Raw genomic sequence first — 519 nt, 5'->3', positions numbered from 1 at the left:
CGCGCGGACGACGTCGCGACCGACGCGGCCCGCCGCGCCGCCGGTGCCGCGGACGATGCTCGCGAGGGCCTCTCGCGCGGCGCGAACGACGCCGCCGACCGCGCCGGCCGCGCGGCGGGTGACACGGCCGCGGCCGCCGAGGACGGCGCGCGGCGCGCCGGTACGGGGATTACCGGTGCGCTGCACGACGCGGCGACGGCCGCGGGCCACGCGTTGGGCCGCGTCGTCGGCGCAGCTGAGCGCGTTGGCGGCGGCGCCGCGCGCGACGATGTCGCGCAGGCGCGCCGCGATGCGCGGGAGGGTTTGGAGAGTGCCGGCGACAAGGCGCGGGGCGCGGCAGAGGGCGTGGCCGGCGAGGTGAAGGAGGTGGCGCGGGACGCTCGGCAGCGCGCAGAGGCTGCCAGCGAGAGTGTGCAGCGCGGCGCGGCCGAGGCGGGCGGCAAGGTGCAGGGAGCTGCCGAGAAGCTGGGGGAGAAGGTGCAGCGTGGTGCAGACAAGGCGAGTGATGCGGCGCGCGGC

The sequence above is a fragment of the Monoraphidium neglectum genome (assembly GCF_000611645.1).
Source record: "Monoraphidium neglectum strain SAG 48.87 unplaced genomic scaffold scaffold03879, whole genome shotgun sequence".
Taxonomy (NCBI): Eukaryota; Viridiplantae; Chlorophyta; class Chlorophyceae; order Sphaeropleales; family Selenastraceae; genus Monoraphidium; species Monoraphidium neglectum.
The sequence above is the reverse complement of the archived record's forward strand: the minus strand, read 5'-3'. Positions refer to the sequence as shown.